General features: G+C 35.8%; 1 long non-coding RNA gene and 1 pseudogene across 2 annotated transcripts; one reads left to right on the top strand and one right to left on the bottom strand.

Annotated features, from left to right (window-relative positions):
* Positions 1-8,110: 8,110 nt before the first annotated feature.
* On the top strand, positions 8,111-8,425 carry LOC143550402 (uncharacterized). Its single transcript, XR_013138321.1, has 2 exons — positions 8,111-8,194; positions 8,332-8,425. It is a non-coding gene; the product is annotated as an uncharacterized LOC143550402 (long non-coding RNA).
* An 11,959-nt stretch (positions 8,426-20,384) lies between these two features.
* On the bottom strand, positions 20,385-23,057 carry LOC143550405 (putative FBD-associated F-box protein At5g38570; annotated as a pseudogene). The gene is made up of 3 exons (XR_013138323.1): positions 22,172-23,057; positions 21,947-22,090; positions 20,385-20,672 (listed from the first exon to the last, which is right to left on the bottom strand). The product of XR_013138323.1 is annotated as a putative FBD-associated F-box protein At5g38570 (transcript).
* Positions 23,058-23,436: the final 379 nt, after the last annotated feature.

Raw genomic sequence — 23,436 nt, 5'->3', positions numbered from 1 at the left:
TGAAGTTGACCAGCAATACACCAATCTTCCAAAATGCGTCTGATGGGAACTGAATGTGTATAACTACCATTTTAGCATAAACTCTGTACAAGAAATTTCCTAAATTCAAAAACGATTATCAAATTAAGCACAAAATTGAAGAAGAAATAAACAAAATTTGCAAGAACATAGAAGATGTAGAAATAAAAAAACACAAACAAGGTCAAAACTGGGCTCCAATTAGGGATCAGATGCATTCAAATTAAATACTAAAATCAACGATAAATCAACAGAAATTAATTAAAGTCAACGAAATCCTAGAAACCGGTATATAATTTACCTGAAATGGGCGCCAGAGCATGAGAGAGATTGATGATGCCCGAGGGAACAGTCAGCCAAGCGAAAAAGAGGATATGTATGTATGTATGTAGGTTGGGATGTTGGGTTATTGAACAGCGTTAGGTTTTTTAGGAAGAATTGAAATTGAAGGGAGCAACTGAAGAGTGTTACGCTTACGTGGGCATTAATGGAGGCCAACGTTTGTAACGGGCATGCTTGAATGCTCCGGAGATTGGCCGGAGAGTTGATCTGAGATTTAATAAGCAATTAATAGAGCGGCGTCTCACTGGAAATAACAAATTACCATTTTTATCCTTCTTATGTGTTTTATAGATAAGAGAATGGATCAAATAAGAAGTTTGATTCTCTGTATTTTTGTCTAATACCTTAATATTAAAAACCCACTTAATTTAATTTCAAAAACCCATTTAATTAAAACCCACTTAAATTTACACTTATCTCTTACAACTACCACCGCCCACCGCCACCACCTTGCCGGAAAAGTCTTCAAAAATTTCGTCGGAAAATAAAACACAATGAAAAAGACACGATGTAAAAAACACAATGGAATAAACACTATGAAAATAAAAGCACAATGACAAAAACACAATTAAATTACACAATGTAAAAAACACTATGAAAAAATAAAACACACTTGTATAACACAATTTTGTAAAACACAATTTTGGTAAAACACACTATGTAAAAAACCCACGAATTTTTTTTTATTTTTATATATCAATATGGTACTCATATAAAAGATAAAAAAAACTCGTTATTATGGTGAAATTGTTTTGAAATAAAAATGTCGTATAAAAAAGTTATGAGCGTTTTAAAATGATGGGGGTATTTGACATGTGCATTGCATGTGGAGAGAGAAAGTCAACAAATGTATTATCCCTATTATGCCCTTACTCTTGTTTTACACTTGATGATCTCTCTAATATAATCTCAATCATTCAATTTTAAAATGAATGGACAAGATTATTTCCTATCCTTCTTAGGAAAACTAATCTTCTTATTATAACTCAACCCTTATAGATAATATAGATATAAATGTTTAAAACCGGTTGGCGGGTACTAATTAACTAAATTATGATATAAGTGTGTACTCGGGTTGATGGGTTGTAATAAATGGGCTAAATAGGTTGGTGGGTCAACTTGTTTAATTAACTAAGAGAAAATTACCATTTGCCTCCCTGGGTAATATCATCGCGAGATGGATTGACCACTGAAAAAGAATTTGCGCATGTTGCGCCTCTGAGTTTCTCGGGCGGGTCAGGGTGTGCCATTCCGTTAGTCAAACTATCGTTAACCATCCAGATGACTTGTGTAATGACTATTATGCCCTTTTAAGCTGCGCAATTAAAACATCTGTGTTTCAAATAATTAACAAATGTACCCCTGCAACCTAATTCCCTCTAAAATTTAAAAAAATCGTTTTTTTATTATTTATATCACTGAACCGAACCCGAAAACAACAAAATGAACCTATATAATTCACTTTTTTTATATATGTTTCACCCGAACCGAAACCGAAAACAACGAAACGAACCTATATATTTCACTATTTTTATTTACTTTTCACCCGAACCGAACCCCGAAAACAACAAAAACGAACCTATATATTTCACTTTTTTCACCCGGACCGAACCCGAGAACAACAAAACGAACCTATATATTTCACTTTTTTCACCCGAATCGAACTCGAAAACAACGAAACGAACCTATTTATTTCACTTTTTTCACCCCAACCGAACCCGAAAACAACGAAACGAACCTATATATTTCACCTTTGTTATATATTTTTCACCCGAAAACAATGAAACTGTAAGTCCCGAATCTGGATCACTACAGTATGATATCAACCCAAACACGATGTTAGTGCGGAATCCTAACAACGTGATGATTCAAGAACAATATAGAAGAACAATATGAATATATGAAAACAATAATACACCAAATGCACACGATTATATTAACAAATCGTCTGGTACATGAGTTTACACAAACCGGTATTGCTCTCTAGATGGTGGCTATGAAGGTTTATTCGAGATCTCTGGTTCTGCTCACCAACCACTGAACTAGCAACCAAAACCCTATACAATAGATTATATATATATATATATAGAGTCACCAACTAGCTAGCCCAACAAAGCCCAAAGCCCACCGAGATCCATAATGGATCTCGGTTTACATACATAGCCCAACACGAAAACCAATAAAGATAGAACTAAGTACAAACCACCAAATATGGACCCAATAGAAACAAACCTATATATTTCACTTTTGTTATATACTTTTCACCCGAAAACAACGAAACGAACCTATATATTTCAATTTTTTTATATACTTTTTACCCGAAAACAACGAAACGAACCTATATATTTCACTTTTTTCACCTGAACCGAACCCGAAAACAACGAAACGAACCTATATATTTCACTTTTTTTATATACTTTTCACCTGAAAACAACGAAACGAACCTATATATTTCATTTTTTTCACCTGAACCGAACCCGAAAATAACGAAACGAACCTATATATTTCACCTTTTTAATATACTTTTCACCTGAAAACAATGAACGAACCTATATATTTCACTTTTTTCACCCGAACCGAACCCGAAACAACGAAACGAACCTATATATTTCACTTTTTTACCCGAACCGAACCCGAAAACAACGAAATGAACCTGTATATTTAACTTTTTTCACCCGAACCGAACCCGAAAACAACGAAACGAACCTATATATTTCATTTTTTATATACTTTTCACCCGAAAACAACGAAACGAACCTATATATTTCACTTTTTTTATATACTTTTCACCCAAACCGAACCCGAAAACAACGAAACAAACCTATATATTTCACCTTTTTGATATACCTTTTCACCCGAACTGAACCCAAAAATAACGAAACGAACACGAATTAATATATTGTTGAATCTAAAAGACAAAAACTTGTTTCCATTAATCTTTTGTATTAATATATTGTGCTTGTCTTGATATTGGTGGTGCCGGATAAAACTTGGTTGCCGGAAAATAGTTGGTTGCCGGAAAAAAGGGAAACGGGGAAACGAGTGTCGGCGCCGGAAAAACGAGTGTGCTTCGGGTGGTGATTTTGGTGGTGATTTGAGAGAAATATGTTAGAGATAAGATGGTGTGCTTCGGGTCGTCAGAGAAACAAGTGTCGGCGCTGGAGATGGTGCTACGATGATGATGATGATGATGATGATGATGAGCTGCTGTTGTTAATCCCATATTATTGTTATTGTTATTGTTATTAATATGATTCATCTGCTACGATGATGAATATTATTATTATTATTATATTTATTATTTATTAGAAGATTAGTAAAATACCCTTGCCATCCAACAGTCAACTGACGGAAGGATCCAAAAAAACCCGCCCAAGAAACACACAGAGGCGCAACATGCGCAAATTCATTTTCAGTGATCAATCCATCTAGCGAAGATATTACACAGGGAAGCAAATGGTAATTTCCTCATTAATTAAACAAGATAAAGATCAACCTATTTAACTAAAAGGACTAACAATGCTAAACTGAACACGACCCGTTTAATAAAAAAGTCAACCCGAATACAACATATATTAAATGGGTTAAATATGATAACCTAGAGGTATGTATGGGTCAGTTAATGTTAAAACCGAACCAAAAATCCAAAAATTTAGTTGAGTTTTTTTTAAACCTTGCGGTTTCGATTCTTTCGGATTTTCGTTTGGGTTCAGTTTTGGTTTTATTGGGTTTCGTTTGGTTTTGCTTTTCAGTTTGCCTTTTGGGCTTCAAATTTTTGGGGCGAAAAAACATTTGGCACAAAATATTTAGTTAACACTATTTATTTAATTCTTATAAAGTACTGAAAATTCAAAATTAGTAATGCAAATTCATAAGTTTGGTTTGGTTCGGGTTTTCTGATTCTAGTTGAATATAATAATTAGATTAAATTGTATTTAATCATGTAGGTTAGACCTGCAGTTAGACCTGCAATGCTATATGAAACAGATTGTTGGGCCATCAAGAAGGCACAAGTGCGGAAGATGGAGGTAGCAGAAATGAGAATGCTACGTTGGATGTGTGGGCACACAAGGTTAGACCGAATAAGAAACGTCATGTTTCGGGAGAGATTAGGGATATCGAACATAGCAGACATGATAAGAGAGTGGAGATTGAGATGGTTTGGACATGTGAAGAAAAGACAAACGACGAATCCTGTTAGATCCATAGAAAACATTACTATAGAGGGGAGAAGGGGTAGAGAACGACCTAAATTGACTTGGGATGAGAGGATTAAGCATGATTTGATAGACCTAAACCTCTCCGAGGACATGGTTGAGGATAGGAATTCTTGGAGAAGTAGAATTAAAGTTAAGGATTTTTAGGGAGAAAGGAATACCTTAGGGCTTCTATTTACCTGATTTTAGTCACACCATAATAATATTTTCTCTACATAAATAGTATTGTTATTATTATTATTATTATTATTATTATTACTGTTAAACTCTGATTTCCTTTGTATTGCTTCATACATATGTACTTTAGAGCTGAGGGTCTCTCTGGAAGCCACCTCTTTATCCATGTGGATAGAGGTACGGTGTGCCTACATCCCACCCTCCCCAGACCCTACTTATAGCTATGCTATTGGTGGGATTTCACTGGGTATGATTGATTGATATGATTGATTGTATTTAATCATGTAAATTATAATCTAGGGAGAGTCTAAGCTCTTGTATATGAAAATTTTGGTAAGGCCACTAGGCCAGCCTCTTGAGAGGGTTTCTTTGTAATAAACTTAGATTATAAAAACAACGATCTACAAGAAATTAAAAATGCCACACTAAACCAATTTTTTGTCAAGGGTTTTATGTTATTCATGGTGTCGTCGGATATGACTTTGAACACCCGAATATGACTTTGAAAGGTGTTCAAGATGTTGTAGCGTCTTTTATAAAAACAATTTAACTAATTAAGTACAAATCTAAACAAATACCACTGCCATTCTATTCAGACATCATTGACATGTCATTCGAGTAGTAATGTCATATGACAGATGAAAATGGCGCATGGGTCGCATGAGGAGCAAAACATACGACCCAATGATATTTTTGGCTAACAAAGAAAGAATCGCTATGACCACTAACAAAAACATACGACCCCGTGACCATTTTTCATGACATGTCATACGAGTCACAATGTCATGTAGCAGATGAAAATGGTCACCCGGGTTACACAAAGAGCAAATCATACAACCAAATGATGCTTTTGACTAACAAAGAAGCTACTGATGACCATTTTTCATTGTATGTGATCAACAAGTCATTTGTTATTCAGTTTCTTTGTCGAGAAACAGCCCGAACTGCAGTGCACACGCAAAGCAAAAGTAAATCATGAGACGTTCAACGTTTCGCTTTCCGTTAACGAATTGGTGAGGAACAGAGTTTTATCCCCATCAACAAGACATGGAAGCTTTCTTTATTTTTTGAAAAATTAATTTTCAATTTTCAGAACATAATCATGTCACCCATCTAAAATCAAAATATTATGTTCCCAAATTTCAAACCATCACCACAAAACATAATAAGTTAAGGATTTAGAAATCAAATTCATCTGAAAAACAGACAACTTCTTTGCACATCCTCCATGGATGAATCATTTATAATGGTGTTGATAATGATTAATGGGAAAAAAATGAGTGATACTGTTTGAATCTAGCAAGATGAGGAGAGAGTAATTAGGATTTTCATGTGATGGTTGGATCACATTTTCTAGAAAGATGATGATATATACATAGTACTATAGTAGTGTACTAGTTTTGGGGCATGAGATCCGGTCATCACTTGCCACGTTTCGACCTTTTGTTGGATACCATGTTTCACTTTTTAATTTTTAATTTTTAATCTTTTTATATTTCCCATTTTATTCGATAAGATTTTTAATTCTACTTTTATATTTATAAGGATGATGAAATAGTATCGGGTGTTGCAATTGAACCAGTATCAAAATGAGCAATTCGATACTAGTATAGGTACTAAACTTTTGAGAAAATCGGGAACGGAATTTTTGGGATCGGTACCGGTACTGTATTTACCGAACTTTTTCCTACTGTAATGATACCGAACCGATCATTTTGGGTCTCAGTACCAAGTTTTTTGGGAAAATCAAGATCGCGATTTCTGATGTCGGTACTGTTTCGGTCAAAAATTAGCAATTTAACTTTTGATCAAATTAGTGCGTGAGGCTAGGTGCTAAATAGTAAAAAGATTGAACACGAGGATATGATTACGAGGGAAAAAACCCTTGAATATAATAGTCTTCGTTTCGGTCAAGAGTTTACAACTTAATCTTTAGTCGAATACCTTCGGTTAAAGATTATGAGCCTAACTTTTGGTTGAATTACGTGTGATTATTATAATCTCCGGCACAAAAAACCCCCGAAAGGTGAAAACTATCACCGTCAAGTTTATTAATATCAAAAACGGGTGATTACCGAGGTTGGAACTGATATAATATCGAGAGCTAAGTGTTACAGTGATTGCTAGTAGGCTAGATCGTGAAAGTGTGTGTTTCCTATTGATATTATCAGCTCTAATTATAATAAGAAAATTACAACTGTTATCCCGAAATATCCGGAAACCCTAGACTACTTCTTCAACCAAGCCGTTACTGCCCACGTTGTTTGTTGACGAAATTCAAGTAGCATTCCGTTGAAATCCACGTTCTTATAAACATATTTAACACGTGGTATTATCTGCAAAACAAATAAAAATAATATAGGACGAAATATCATCCTCAGGATATTGACACTAGAAGGATAGCTCGGAATCCCTAACTAACTCTCCGAGTATTCCGGAACTGAAAGAGTCTTCCAATATAGCCATTGAGGAACTCTTCTTTTGAGTCTATCCACGTTCTTCAATGTTCATTCCACGTCTTTGACCGATTCTTTTGGGAGTTACTCATCAAATGTGGTCCCACACATGTTAATATTAACAATAAGTGCGAGATTTCAGCATAATAGTCAATTGTTGACCATTAACCATTACTTGGCCTTTAATCCCAGCAGTTATAACCCATTCCACACGTTTTATGTAACCACCAACCGTGTATTTCGCATGGATTAAATCAACAATTAATATCTGCAATTATAAATCAACACCAAGAGAGAAATATCTATTTATTAGCACTAATACTCAAGATACTAAACTTATTCGAGAATCCTGAACATATTCGGAATCCTGAGCATAGATCCGACTATAAAATTTGGGCCCTAACAATTGTCCCCAAAATTTGACAACTGTTTTTACCAATTTCAGCTGTTAAATTTCTAATGATAAACGGTTTTCCATGTAGCATCAAAATTTTATGATTTAGCACCGACTAAAGTTGACAATATTACGGGAATAGATCAGTCCTTCGAAATCCCTGTTCCCGTTATTAGAGAAAAATTTAAGTTTGTTAGAAATGAAAATTTTCTTAGTAATAGTTTAAGTTTTACCAATAAACCACTATCAAGTCATAAACTTTAAATACTTGCAAATAGTAAATCATACCAGAACCGCGTATCAATTAACCTGGAAATTGTCCAGACCGTCTTATCCTTGCAATAAGATCATTGTTTAGAGTATTCTTCTAATCCTGGGGATATAACAATAGAATTGTGACATTAACATTATCCTGAAAATATTATTAGAAATTCTGGCGACAAGGCCCTTTAGAAGAGATGTAAATTTCTTAAACCTTAAGAATGAACTGGCGTCAAGGCCCTTTTGAAGAGATGTAAATCTCTTTAACCTTAGATTATGGTACGTCTACCATAAACATATGATTCAAACCATTAGCCGAGGATAACGAGGTAACAAGTCACTATATTTCATGTGCTGGCCCCGCCTATCAAACTAAGGCCGAATAAATCATGCGCTACAGGCGTCTTAAGAAGAGATGAAGATCCCTTGAACCTCAATATCCAAACCATTAGCCGAGGATAACGAGGTAACAAGTCACTATATTTCATGTGCTGGCCCCGCCTCTCAAACTAAGGTTGAATATACGTGCTCTACAGGCGACTTAAGAAGAGATGAAGATCCCTTAACCCTTGGAATAGGTGAAAACCTCTTATACCTTAAGGATAAGCTGGCGACAAGGCCCTACAAAACAGTCAATTCTAATTGAGGGGTGGGTGTTAGCCTTGCTAACACCCCTCCGATGCTTAAGTCAGTACCTTGTATGAAGAATAAGAATAATAATAAATGAATAAAAGTTTAAGTTTGAGTACATACCTTAACTGTTAAGTATAACAGTTATCCTCGGGATAGGAATCTTACATGAAATATTTTTTGAGATGAATAGAATTCCAAGCCCTTGGTAGTAGGTCACCATCCAAAGTAGATAATTTGTATGCCCCCTTTCCTGCTTCTGAATCGATCAGGTAAGGGCATTCCCACTTTGGAGCGAGCTTGCCATCCGTAGGATTGGTAGTATTCTGAAAAGCTTTTCGGAGAACCAAATCGCCTTCTTGAAACCTTCGAACTCTGATATTCTTGTTGTAGGACTTTGCTATCTTCTGTTGATAAGAAGCCATTATGATCTTTGCCAAATCCCGGAGTTCTTCTACCGCATCTAGATCTTCAAGTAGGCTTCGAGTGTTATCTTCGGGATTTTGATGAGTGACTCTGGCCGTTGGGATAACCATCTCTGTGGGGATAACTGCTTCAGCTCCAAACACTAATGAGAAAGGAGTCTGACCCGTAGCATTCTTCGAAGTGGTTCTATCTGCCCAAAGAACGAAAGGAAGTTCCTCGGCCCATTTTCCTTTCTTAAACCCCAACTTTTTCTTCAGGTTATTGATGATGATTTTGTTGCTTGATTCGGCCTGTCCATTAGCTTGAGGGTGGACAGGTGTTGATGTGATCATCTTGATTCCCCAACTGGCACAGAAGTTGGTTGTTCTTTTGCCGATGAACTGTGAGCCATTATCACACACTATCTCTGCTGGAATCCCAAATCTGTTCAGGATATTACGCTTGATGAATGAGATGACTTCTTTTTCTCTGACTTGAACAAAGGCTTCCGCTTCGATCCACTTAGAGAAATAATCCGTCATTGCCAGCATAAAGACTTTTCCTCCTGGGGCTCTTGGTAATTTCCCCACGATATCCATCCCCCACTTCACGAAAGGCCAAGGGGATATAATAGGATATAATGGTTCTGCTGGCTGGTGTAAAATGTTGCTATGTCTCTGGCATGCATCACATTTCTGAGAATAATTCATATCATCTCTCTTCATCGTTGGCTAGAAATACCCCGTCCTCGGGATTTTGGAGAATAGAGCTCTGCCCCCAGTGTGATTCCCACAATCTCCATCATGGATATCTTGAAGAACTTCTTGAGCTTCTTCCTTCTCCAAGCACCTAAGATATGGTCCTGCAAGAGGTTTATAGTATAATATATCATTCATTATAATATATGGGATTACCTTTGTGCGAAAAGCTCTTGGGTTTTCATCTCTGGGGATAACCCCATCCTTAATATATTCTTTGATTGGGGTAATCCAGAAGTTTTCACTATTCTCAGGATTCTTGGCCCCCATATCTTCGCCATCTTTTGATATTTCATTGACACCTTGCTCTTCTATCACTGGGCTTAGGATATGTACGATAGGGATCTTGACACCTTCTGGTATCCTGAAGGATGAAGCTAAATAAGCTAGGGCGTCTGCTTCAACATTCTCTTCCCTAGGTACCTGCGAAATATCAAACGTTTCGAAACACTTTGCTAGTTTTTTAACTAGCTCTAGATATTTCATTAGTCTTTCTCCTCTAACAGTATATGAACCATTAAAATGATTAGTTAATAACAATGAATCAACATGTACTTGAATAAACCTGATTTTCATGTCGATTGCTAGTTGTAATCCTGCTATCAAAGCTTCATACCTGTGGCGATTTCAGCAGAATCCCGAGACCTGTTCCCCTAACATTTGAAGCACCATCAGTGTATAGAATCCACTTATCTTTGGTTTCTTCAAGTTGTTGGACTTCCAAGTCTGCCTTTTCTTTAAGTTCATTGGTGAAATCAGCCACAAAGTCTGCTAATGCCTGGGATTTGATGGCAGTTCTAGGTTCATATGTTATATCATATGCACTTAGCTTTACTGCCCATTTTGCCATTCTACCTGACATTTCTGGTTTTCTCAAAACAGACTTAATAGGGTAATTAGTTTTAACACATATAGAGGAGTTTCAAAATAATGTCTAAGTTTAGTAGATGCCATAATAAGTGCTAAAATTAACTTCTCAAGATAAGAATACATGGTTTCAGCATCCAAAAGACTTTTACTTACATTATATATTGGATGTTGTTGACATTCGAGATCCTTAGCCAGAACTGCACTTATAGCATTATTTGATACAACAAGATATAGAGATAGAGATTCACCTTCTTCTGGTTTTACCAATAGAGGAGCAGAAGAAAAATAAGCTTTTAGGGATGATAAAGCTTCCTCATGCTTACTGGTCCATTCGAACCTCTTGTTTTCTTCAGGATATCGTAAAATTCTTTGCATTTTTCTGAGGATTTGGATATGAACCTGTTGAGCGCCGCTATCCTACCGGTTAGCCTTTGAACATCCTTGACCGATTCTGGGGATTTCAGATTCAGGATAGCTTGTATCTGCTCTGGACTCGCCTCTATCCCCCTTTTGGTAACCATGTATCCCAAGGATTTGCCAGCCTTTACTCCGAAATGACATTTCGAAGGATTCAGCTTCATGTTGTATTTTTCGAGGATATCAAAGGCCGTCTTGAGATCTTGAAGGTGATCTTCAGCTTTTTTGGATTTCACCACCATCATCAATATAGACCTCCATTGTGTCCCCCAGTTGCTCTTTGAACATCATGTTAACTAACCTCTGATAGGTTGCACCTGCATTTCTAAGTCTAAAGGGCATAGCAATATAACAATAAATACATGTGGGAGTCATGAATGCCGTATCTTCTTGATCTGAGGCTCCATCTGGATTTGCTGAAATCCTGAGGATGCGTCCATAAATGTCAGCATCTCGTGGCCGGCTGTAGCATCCACCATTGAATCGATGTGTGGTAGAGGGAATGGATCTTTAGGACAAGCCTTATTCAAGTCTGTGAAATCCACACAAACTCTCCATTTGCCATTCTTTTTCTGTACAACCACCACATTTGCTAACCATCGGGGATATTGAACTTCCATAATCATTTTTTTCCTTCAAGAGTCTTTCTACTTCTTCTTGAATAATTATGTTTCTTTCAGGTGCAAATTTTCTTCTTTTTTGATGGATTGGCCTGAAAGAATTATCAATTCCAAGTTTATGTGTTATAATATCTTTGGAAATACCTGTCCTATCTTCATGTTTCCATGCAAATGTTGATAACCTTGATTTGAGGAAATCGAGCAATTTTGACTCAATATCCTCAGGAATGCTAGTTCCTATCAGCACTTTGACTTCAGGATCCTTGGGATAAAGAGGTACTTCTTTAATTTCTTTTTCCCTGGCCTCCATTACGCCTCGTGCTGGCTTCTGTAATTGCTACGCCTGCTTGGGTTTGGCAGTACACTTCATGGAAGAGGTGTAGCAATTCTTTGCGTCTTGTTGGTCACTAATAATTTTGATAACTCCCCACGGACTTGGGAGCTTCACACATTGGTGATAAGTGGAGGGAACCGCTTTCATATCATGTATCCAGGGCCTGCCTATTATAATATTGCAACAAGATAAACAGTCAATAACACAAAATTTTTGCATTTTATTTACCCCTTCAACATATATTGGGAGCTTAATCTCCCCAATAGTGCTCTTAGTTTCTCCACTGAATCCAAACAATACTAAGGAACTGGGGACAATCTCATCCTCAGGAATATTCATCTTTTTCAGCACGTCAAATTGAATGATGTTGACAGAGCTTCCGCCATCTATGAGGATCCTGCGAACATAACGGTTAGCCACATATAAAGTTATTACCAAACTATCATGATGAGGATCCTGAACATCAACTCTATCGCTTTCATCGAAGGATATAATCCTCTCTTTAGTGAGAATAGATGTCTTTGTTGGCCTGTCAGCCACTTCTAACTTTCTTTGGTCAACATTTCTCTTTGCAACAGAATACGAGGTTCCACAAATGTCGGATCCTCTGGATATGAACATGATTGTTCTTGCATCTGTTGGTGGAGGAGTCGGCTTTTCAGGAATTTTCTCAGGATCCTGCTCTCTTCCCTTCTTCTTGCCAAGTAGCTCTTTTAAGTGGCCCTTGCTGAGAAGATAACTGATCTCCCTTCTAAGTGCAATGCAATCATCGGTCAAGTGCCCAAAGTCTTCGTGGAAAGCACACCATTTTGATTTGTCTTTCCAGGCTCCTGGTCTCTCCGTTTTCCTTGGCCACCTGGCTTTCTCACCTAAATCCTGCATAGCACACATTAATCCACCAATATCAACAGAAAAACAATATTCAGAGATCTTAGGATATTCTTCATCGTTTTCTTAATCTACTGCATTAATCCTGGGGTTATCAGGCTTGTAGTAAGGCTTTGCTCGATATGATTTTCCTGGGGATTCGGATTTCCTGTTCGTCTGATCATACTTCGGGATATCGAGCTTAGAATTTTTCTTGTCATCTTCTAGCCTGATAAACCTCAAAGCTCTGCTTCTTGCTTCGTCTAATGACCTGCATGGAGTCATAACAAGATCATCATAGAAAGAGGAGCCTTTTTCTAACCCCAACTTGAGAGCTTCCACTGCTGAAGCAGGGTTTAGATTCGGGATTTCCAACGACTCCTTACTAAACCTGGTAATAAAATCTCTTAAGAATTCCTCAGGATTTTGGGTAACCCTATAAAGATCACCTGTCATTTTCTCAAAAGTTCTACTGCAAGAAAACTGGTTATTAAACAGGTTAACTAAATGAGAAAAAGAATTGATAGTGTTAGGAGGAATACTCAGTAGCCATTTCATGCCTGCTTCGTTCAAGGTAGATCCAAACCCTTTGCAAAGACATGCCTCTTTGATTTCCATAGGGATTTGATTGATCTCCATGCGTTCTCTATATTGTGCGACGTGTTTCTCAGGATCCGTTGAGCCATCATATAGCTTCATATTTGGAGTTTGAAACCGTTTTGGGATCTGTACGTTGCTAATCAATGGCACAAACCGGGATATCCTGTGACTATCAGTGGGAACTTCAGCTATGGGACGTTACGCCGGGGACATTCGATATCATGTCCTTAAGTTTCTGCAATTCTCGGGCTAAGCCTGGACTTATGCCTGCATCCTGGCAAAATCCTTGATTAGCATTAAATGGAATCGTATTGAAAGGGTTACCCTGATTAACATTTTGAGGAGCGGTCTGGGCGATGTAGCTCATATTCCCAAACAGAGTATTTCCAAACGGAGCAGTTAGAGTGTTAGCCTGCATCGGGATAAAGTCTCCCTGGTGCACGTCAGAGGATCCTGAGGGCTGCTGAGCTTGAGCTAATCCTGAAGATACCGTCTGCTGATAAGGACCAGCCTGATGGAACAATCCTGAGGATCCAGACTGTTGGAACAATCCTGAGGGTCCTCCAGGCTGTGAAAATCCTGAAGATCCTGCATGTTGAAAATGCCCAGCAAATGACGCATACGAGTATCTTTGGGATCCAGATGAGTGCAATCTCGCAGACCCTAAATGCTGGAAAGATGGGTGTCCAGGGTTGTACGCCGTGGCTGGCTCTGGATGAACCAATCCTGAGGATCCTGGAGGAGTGAAATCCAGAGATCTCGGGTTTAGTGGTGTGAATTCTTCCGCCGGCTTCTTGGCTTTCTTGAAATCTTCCAGTTCCCTCACAAGCATCTGGTTGGTCTTGTTCTGGTGATCCATCTGTTCCTGTAGCCGTCTGTACAAAGACAGAAGGTCGTTGTTGGACACTATGATGGGAGTCTGGGAAGATGGTTTCGATCCCGAGAATACAGGAGTAGCAGTCTTCTTTTGAGCGTTGTCGGGCTTCTTCGGGATACCACCAGCAGGAGGAGGCATGGGCGGCCTCGCTGAGGATTCTGAGGCTGCGGCAGAAGATGAAACAATCTTGGGTTGTGAAGACATGTTGTGGATATCGAGAGTAGGGTTTCGTTTGAGAATGAATAATGATCAAAGCACCGTTTGCCCCACGGTGGGCGCCAAATTGTTTCGGTCAAAAATTAGCAATTTAACTTTGATCAAATTAGTGTGTGAGGCTAGGTGCTAAATAGTAAAAAGATTGAACACGAGGATATGATTATGAGGGAAAAAACCCTTGAATATAATAGTCTTCGTTTCGGTCAAGAGTTTACAACTTAATCTTTAGTCGAATACCTTCGGTTAAAGATTATAAGCCTAACTTTTGGTCGAATTACGTGTGATTATTATAATCTCCGGCACAAAAAACCCCCGGACGGTGAAAACTATCACCGTCAAGTTTATTAATATAAAAAACGGGTGATTACAGTGGTTGGAACTGATATAATATCGAGAGCTAAGTGTTACAGTGATTGCTAGTAGGCTAGATCGTGAAAGTGTGTGTTTCCTATTGATATTATCAGCTCTATTTATAATAAGAAAATTACAACTGTTATCCCGAAATATCCGGAAACCCTAGACTACTTCTTCAACCAAGACGTTACTGCCCACGTTGTTTGTTGACAAAGTTCAAGTAGCATCCCGTTGCAATCCACGTTCTTATAAACATATTTAACACGTGGTATTATCTGCAAAACAAATAAAAATAATATAGGACGAAATATCATCCTCGGGATATTGACACTGGAAGGATAGCTCGGAATCCCTAACTAACCCTCCGAGTATTCCGGAACTAAAAGAGTCTTCCAATATAGCCGTTGAGGAACTCTTCTTTTGAGTCTATCCACGTTCTTCAATGTTCATTCCACGTCTTTGACCGATTCTTTTGGGAGTTACTCATCAAATGTGGTCCCACACATGTTAATATTAACAATAAGTGCGAGATTTCAGCATAATAGTCAATTGTTGACCATTAACCATTACTTGGCTTTTAATCCCAGCAGTTATAACCCATTCCACACGTTTTATGTAACCACCAACCGTGTATTTCGCATGGATTAAATCAACAATTAATATCTGCAATTATAAATCAACACCAAGAGAGAAATATCTATTTATTAGCACTAATACTCAGGATACTAAACGTATTCGAGAATCCTGAACATATTCGGAATCCTGAGCATAGATCCAACTATAAAATTTGGGCCCTAACAGGTACCAAGCTCATGCGACTATATAGTGTATGCATAATCCATAACAAAACTAGACATTTTAGTATTATTATATTAAATATATAAGCATGTGGTTTGAGTTGTAGATTAAAAAGATATGAAAGAATGTTGAATCAAGGAAGATATAGAGCTAAAGTCAATTTGGCGACCATGAACTCTACTCACAAACTAGCGTGTAGACATCGTCTGGTAGGTGTTTTATAGTTAGTACTTTTTACTGGGGCAGGTATGAGCATATTATGAAAAGATGGTACTTGAACAATTTCGAACATCTTTTTTTACTGGGAACATGGGCTGATGGGCATATCAGGATTAGAGAGGCTTGTCAGACTTGAGAAACTTTTGATAACAAATGATTTTTTTGATGTTAGGGTCAATTGATAATGTTTCGATGCACCAGTCTCAATTCTTTTATAACAAATTATGCACGAATAAACATGTGATCAAAATCATGTATATGGTTTGATTTAATGTTGATCTTTTTAATTGTATGATCGCTCGCTAGAATGGACTCATGTATGATGTTTTTCTATAGAAATGTTATGAATTGTGTTTATATATCTACTAGTGTTATCTATACTATATATAATGTAACAAAAAAAGGCAAATCAAGACACTATTTTTTAAGGGATTCACAAGTAGTATTGCATATGGTACAATCTTGTATTGGGGCAAAATAGTCATTCTCACATTGAAACAAAACTTACTGTTTATTTAATATATAGTTACAATATTTACCCCTCAATTATAATTAAATTTAAAAAATAATTATAATAATAACCCTTAATATTTTACCTAAATCTTATTTTAATTTTCACTTTTAACCCAAATACCCCCCATGATTTTTAAACGTTAATAACTTTTTCATACATTAAGATTTTTTTTATAAAATTATACCATAAAAACGAGCATATTTTTATCTTTAATTCGAGTATGATATTATCATAGTTTTTTTCAGTTAAAAAAAATACATTTTATGTATGTGTGTTTCGGCATGGTTTTGATAATTTTAAATTAAATCGTGAGCCAAACCTTTTGTAACGGTTTTTTTGTCGTCGAAAACCAAGACAGATGCTTTGAAAGTTGAAAAAAACTTGCCAAAAGTTAAAGAAAAAAAATCAACCGTCAAATCAAAAGATGAACGGTTTTACGGTTTCAAACCGAACAATAAACACCCATAAACTTATTACGTAGTCTGCGTTTCCCGCTGCGTGGCGCGGGCACCCGTCTAGTTACTATATATAATACACCAAAGAAGGTCAAATTAAGACGCCATCTTTAAGTAATTTACAAGAATTACTGCATTATGTACAAGACTAATTAGGGACAAAAATGTAATTGTAACATAAAAATCTCACGTGCATTTTTCAATTCTTCAAAATAGTTTCATCCCTTAAAGTTATAACTTTGATCCTTTGTCTTTTACTTATATATTATTTTATTTTCATTTTTAACCCCAATTACCCCCATGATTTTAAAAACGATCATAACTTTTTCGTACGTTAATATTTTTTAAAATAAATGGCATCATAAAAACGAGCATTTTATTATTTTTAATTTGAGTATGATATTGCTATAGTTTTCGAAGTAAAAAAAATTATGCAAAAGTGTTTGCGTTTTGCCTTTGATGGTTTTAAATTAAACCATGAGCCAACCTTTACCCATTTTTTGTTGTCGTCGAAAACCGAAACTAAACTGTTTCTAATTAAAAACCCAACTAAACTGAACCATTACCAACGATTAAGTTCCGATATAGTTTGTGCTTCGATAAAAAATTTGAGTTTAAAATTTAGAATAAGAATTATAAATCTGCATATACATTCACTTCAAACTAAAAATCAACTAATACGTTATTAAGAGAATCCTACTATGAACAAAGATAACTTTGGTGACATGAATAATAAAACTTTATTAGAATAAATAGAATACGAAATCATAACAAGAACAAAGATTATAAAAAAGCCATATCTGAAAATTTGGTTAAATTAAAGTTGTGATAGACGATTTTGCTCGTATTAAATAAAACTTCGGTTAACTATATTTTAACTATGTCTAATATATATTATATCTAATGCTAAATAAGTAAATAATTAACATTTTAATATGTATGGTCAGCTCCGGTTTCAACCGTGAAACCAAACTGGTGAACAGTCTTACAGTTTTAAACAAAATAATGAACACTCAAAAATTTGTTATATGATTATAAAAGTATGTGTTTCCTGTTTCCCAGCTGCATCACGCGGGGCACTATTCTAGTTTAAATAAACAGGGCATGATAGTCATACAATTACTTTAATTTTTATATTAAATAATTTAATTAGTGAAACAAACAATCACTGGAGTAATCTATACTAGCCGTGTGGCCCGCGCGATGCGGCGGGGTATGCACACAAACATGGTTATCGGATGCATAACCGGTGTTAAAGCGTGTATTAGAACAAACTAATGTATAATTGCATTTTCGAAATTTCAAACTTTTTTTTATAATATCTAAACTCATTTGGCTTACATCTTTGCTATAACTCAAACACGTTTTGACCTGCCAAATAGGGATAAGCAAATTCGGTATCGGTACCATACCGATACCGATTTGGTACCGGCGGTACCAAAGTTTTGAGTTTCGGGATCGGTATGGTACAGTATTTCCCGAATTTTTTACCTTTGGTACCGGTACTGGTATTGAACCGAATATTTTGGAATCGGTACCGGGTACCAAGAATTTACAAATTTCGGGATTTGTATTTTCGGTACCCGGTACGGTACCGAGCTCATCCCTATTGTCAAAGTCCTCGATCGTTGACTCGAAAAAATAAAAAAGAAATTTTAAAAATGATCAAAACTCATTTTGCTGGGCATTTTGACCTGAACCAAAATTGATACTTTGTTTTAAATGTCACGAAATCATTTTGCTTTATAATACGCACATCGATTTTTAGTACATCATATATTGAGACGTCAAACAAAAATAAACACGTCGTTATTGTATGTTTTGAAATTTATTATATTTAAAAATATAAAAGAAAAACGAAGAAAAAGGAAAATAGTTGAAAATACGAGTAAACTTAATGGGATGGAAGAGTAATTATTAATTAAATTTACAAAAGTTGAGTATAGTTAAAAGGGTTAAATTTGTAATTATATTTTTGGTTCATAATTGCATATTTGAGTTGTACTCTTATGCTTAATTGACTTGTACATCATAATAAACACATCAAAATAAATAAAGTTTACATTGAAACGTCAACAAAATTAAGCACATTGCAACGGTAAGTCCGTTTTTTTTTAAACATTATATATAAAAAGATATAGAATAAATAAAAATTTTAAATGAATTTGTCAAATAAATGGGTAAAGATTAAGGGTTTATGTGTAACTATTTTATAAATTAACAAAGTTTTGTTGAAGTTGAAGGACTATATTTGTAACTTTTTTCTAAAACAAATATTATTAACTGCCAACATGTCCAAAATACTATATTACCCTAAAATTTCAAATTTGTATGCATTAATAATTGTTTATTATGCAATAGTGATTGTACCTCTTAAAATTTAAGAGATCATTCACTCATGCATTATATATAGTAGAGATAAGTAGTGGTGACAATATTAAATGCAGATATTAAAAGAAACTATGTTTATCTAATAGTGTACCTTGGTCCATTTCATTGCAAGTTATGCTAGTAACATTTATAAAATTTGAACCTAGTTGTGATCATTTGTTCCTTTTTTTTGTGTGTTTATCGCTTTAATCCTTGTGTCCTAGTTTAATTGCATTTAGTTTAACATTAGTATAAATTTAAGTTTTAGCTTTTATAAAAAGATGAAGCATATAGTACTAACCACACGTTTTCTTGAAAACTAAAGTGTTAATTCGTCTTTTTGAAAGACCAAGTGTTTTTCATGGTTGGGTGAACCATCATCACAAATGTGAAAAAGAATGATGGTTTCTTACATCAATAGATGCTTCGGTAGGAACTTCGCTAGAGAATAACTAACTGCTCAACAAGTGCCACTTAATCACCTGTTTTCTACCATGCCACTACGTGCCATTCTTCAACAGTAAATAATACTAGTTTATTTTGCTACTGATCTGCAGTTTGTCTAATTTACCATTGATGAACAATGGTAACTCACTAGTGATGATCAATTAATATTGAAGACCATATTACATGCAACGTTTTACCAATCATGCAAATCTAGATAAAAGAAAAAAACAACTTTCAGTGAATAGTTAACAAAAAAAAGTATATAATTTCTTCATCTCACCAAACAACCTCGAGTTACCATTGTTCATCAGTAGCAAAATAAACTAGTATTATTTACCGTTGAACTATGGGAAACATATAACAACCGCAATGTTTCATCAATCATGCAAATCAAGATAAAAGAGAAAAAAACAACTTTCAGTAATAGTTAACAAAAAGTATAAAATTTCTTCTAACTCGAGTAAATCTATTTCACACTTTCAAACTCTGAGTTAGTGTATCTTCCAATTTCCTAGTTGATGTTATAGTAAATCCAGTTATACAAAAATGATGAAACCATGCCATGTAACTCATGCAATACAAGTTGTACATTACACCAAATTCATAACTCACAATGATCCCATACCGTTGACCCACAAAATTCATAACATTTTAAACTTACCAGTCAATAAGTCAAAATGAAAAGAACAGACTGAAGTTCAAAAACCCGGACTCAAATTCAACACAACCGTCGAATCAGCGTATAACATACCATCAGCACCACACACACTAACCTTGTGGTGTTCTTGGTTCAATCTGCTTTTTGGCACAAGATCTAGCAGCTTTCTCCTTCTTCACCTGGTCATTGTCAATCGGGGTTCGCTCCAAAACCTGGTAACGAGTGTCGATTATGATCTTTTGGAGGGAAACCGCGTTTTCAATGAAGTAAACAGCCAGTTCAACATCACTGGTGCGACCGTAATAGCCCACTATTTCCAGCAACTGAAGATGTTTATGGGAATGCTTAGCCACCTGCCTTACCTTTCTTCTTCTCTTGGCTGGTGACATCCAATTTAGCTGCAAGATACAACACAAAGGTGCATAAAATGGGTCGTGTTCGTGGGTTGGCGGGTCAAACCAGGCATCAACAGGAAATTTGACACAAACCTGAAAACCATGTCATAAGTTTCCACGGATCAACACGAAATTTTATATTTTTTACTTTCTTTGGTGCTTTATTACTCTAAAGAGTACAAATTTACAACCCACAATACAAATGCATATAAAAAAATAATATGTTTAAAATATAAAAACCTGATGTGTTTTAACATTGAAGTTTAGCAAAAGAAAAAATAATATATATATAAATAAATAAATAAATAAAATCATCTTAAATAATGGCAAAACAAACTAACAATAATGATATTAAGTATAAAGATAAACAGGCCTGCCCATGAACCCGACCCAAACCGACACGTTTAGCCAAGCATACTCAAGGGTTTGATTGCAAATTGATCCCGTTTAGACCAAACCCAAAGCCGCAAATTCATGTTAAGTTGGTGTAAGCAATTCGCACCCCAATATGGGCCCCATTATGCATGGTCATGGCATTTACAAGTAAACCAACATTACAACTTTTTGTTGCAAACCAACCGTAGTCACCAACATGACAAACTATAGAAAACCTTACTGTGATAAGAACACGGTTCTGATATATTGAAACAGGTAATACTCAAATACTCCCTCCGTCCCATTTTAAATGTCGATTTTTCCGTTTTTGGTTTGTCCCAATTTAAATGTCATTTCCATACATATAAATTCAATTTCCAATTGTGCCCTTACTATTTATGCTAGATGTTTCAATTTCCAATTTTTGGTTGTCTCAATTTAAATGCAATAATAACTTAAAGGACATTATTGTCATTTCACATCTCATAAAATAAAATTGATCAAAATTTCTTAATTTGTGTGTGTTTGGGTCCCATGACATTTAAAATGGGATGGAGGGAGTAATTCATAAACTCACCCTCTGTCCCATTAAAAGTGCAGCTTTAAGTAGACGCATAGTTTGAGAAGATAAATGTCTAAAAAACACTTAAGAATGATAAAATAGCATAATCTTGAGTACCCAACTCACTATCATCATTTTTTTGTAACTATAAGGGTATATAAGTAACTTAATCTTTAAACCCTGCCTCAGGATTTTAGAGAGAATGTCCCAAAATCGAAAGTGTTGCAAGTTCCATCGATTTTTTTCGGTACTTAACATCCCAATTAATCTAAAGATTATTTCAAGAATAATAATTGGTGAAGATTAAACTATATCCATTAATTACAGGTAGAGCAAGAACCTGCATCACAAATCTCTGCAAATTTGGACACGCCTTTGCCAAAGAAGTGAACTCAAGGAGACTATCATCATCCCACGCGCCCACTTTCAATATCAATTGCTTCAGTTTTGGCAGTACAGGGAAAGAAAGAAACTTTATATTTTCCTGCAAAAGAACAACACAATTTTAAAAGCAAACTATTCATCAACGCGAATACAAACTCGGGTTAAAACCGACTTTACTAACCTCGGGACGGTAGATATCCAATGTAAGAATCTGAAGGTGAGAAATACAACAAGATATCTGTCCAAACACATTATTTTCAAACCCTGAATACCCTTCACCGATCGAAATCTCTTCAAGCTTTGGAAGATTATTAAGCTTTATAATTATCCCGGGCCCGAGATAGCTAAAAGACTCAAGATTTGAATCCGTTATCTCAATAGACTTAACCCCAAAACAAAACACTATCTCAAAGTACTTCAACACAAGCGATTTCCCACTAATTTTCACATCTACCAAATCACCCGGACCCGTGAATCGATAACTGTTGAAGAACCGGACAGTTAACTAACAGTTTTGCAATTGTATCTTCACTCACATTAACACATTCAGAAATAGCGATTTAAGCGTCTCGGTTTTGGGAAAGGACAAACTGTTTCGTTTGAACGGTCAACCTATCGAAAATCTTGATCGGGAAAGCATAGTTTCGCGGAGTTTGACGAAGCGTCTCACCGTTTTCTAACAAATCAAGTTCAAGCTTTTGAACCCGTTTGGACACTGCAAACTCGACCCATTTATCAATGGCGGACTTGGACGTCTTATCAAGGTCAAAACAGATTCTTAAATCATCAATGGTGGGACCCTTGTGTTGGCGGATCACACGGTTGACCCAGTTGATGTATTTGGGTCGCTCTACAACGCGCAGCTTTGAATCGACTGCTATATCATCTAACTTGTCGTTGGCATCAAAATCAAGACAGTATGTTTGACGCCATAGGTATCTCCATCTTGTTGAGAGCTTGCTGGTGGACGCTGCTTCTTTTAATGGCAGAGTAGATATTATAGATATAAGTATATCATCCGGCATTCGGCTGATGAAATCATTTGAGTTAAATCCATCATTAACCCCCTAAACATACACAAAAATAATAAAACATTAGATTAATTCTAACAATCAAATATCAGTTAACATAAATAATAATAACAGCATACACAATAATGATAAAACATTAGATTAACTCTAACCGCTATGCAGTCGATATCGCTGATATATCACCATGATATATCAGTGATCAGTCCCTTGGTAAAATATCAGTACCTATAATTTTGGCGATATTGGATCGATATTTGACCAATATTCCCATTTTAAGTCTGAATTATCAATTTTTAGTGTTTTAAGTGTTAATCAGTTCCTACTTGCTACGATTGTTAGTGTTTTGGAAGTTGCAAAAGGTTAATTTGTTAATCAGGATTAATCTTCGCCTAGTCGGGATTTTTACAACCATGAC

Source organism: Bidens hawaiensis, unplaced genomic scaffold (genome assembly GCF_021521415.1).
Source record: "Bidens hawaiensis isolate Kalapana, Puna unplaced genomic scaffold, B.hawaiensis_p1.1 tig00016040_1, whole genome shotgun sequence".
NCBI lineage: Eukaryota > Viridiplantae > Streptophyta > Magnoliopsida > Asterales > Asteraceae > Bidens > Bidens hawaiensis.
Note: the sequence above shows the minus strand (reverse complement) of the source record. Positions and strands in the feature narration are given on the sequence as shown.